Here is a 422-nt window from a genome sequence, read left to right on the forward strand (position 1 = left end):
TGTTGGAAGTTCTGGCCAGGGCAATCAGGCAGGAGAAAGAAATAAAGGGTATTCAAGTAGGAAAAGAGGAAGTCAAATTGTCCCTGTTTACAGATTACATGATTGTACATTTAGAAAACTGCATCGTCTCAGCCCAAAATCTCCTTAAGCTGATAAGCAACTTCAGCAAAGTCTCAGGATACAAAATCAATGTGCAAAAATCACAAGCAATCTTACACACCAATAACAGACAAACAGAGAACCAAATCATGAGTGTATTACCATTCACAATTGCTTCAAAGAGAATAAAATACCTAGGAATCCAAATTACAAGGGATGTGAAGGACTTCTTCAAAGAGAACTACAAACCACTGCTCAACGAAATAAAAGAGGACACAAACAAATGGAAGAACATTCCATGCTCATGGATAGGAAGAATCAAT

At 37.4% G+C, this 422-nt stretch overlaps 1 protein-coding gene across 1 annotated transcript in view; it reads right to left on the reverse strand.

Moving 5' to 3' along the window:
• The window catches only part of HEATR3 (HEAT repeat containing 3), a 54,481-nt gene that overhangs the window by 19,750 nt on the left and 34,309 nt on the right, over positions 1-422 (reverse strand). The window lies entirely within an intron of this gene.

The sequence above is a fragment of the Colobus angolensis genome, unplaced genomic scaffold (assembly GCF_000951035.1).
Source record: "Colobus angolensis palliatus isolate OR3802 unplaced genomic scaffold, Cang.pa_1.0 Scaffold251, whole genome shotgun sequence".
In the NCBI taxonomy this organism is placed as follows: Eukaryota; Metazoa; Chordata; class Mammalia; order Primates; family Cercopithecidae; genus Colobus; species Colobus angolensis.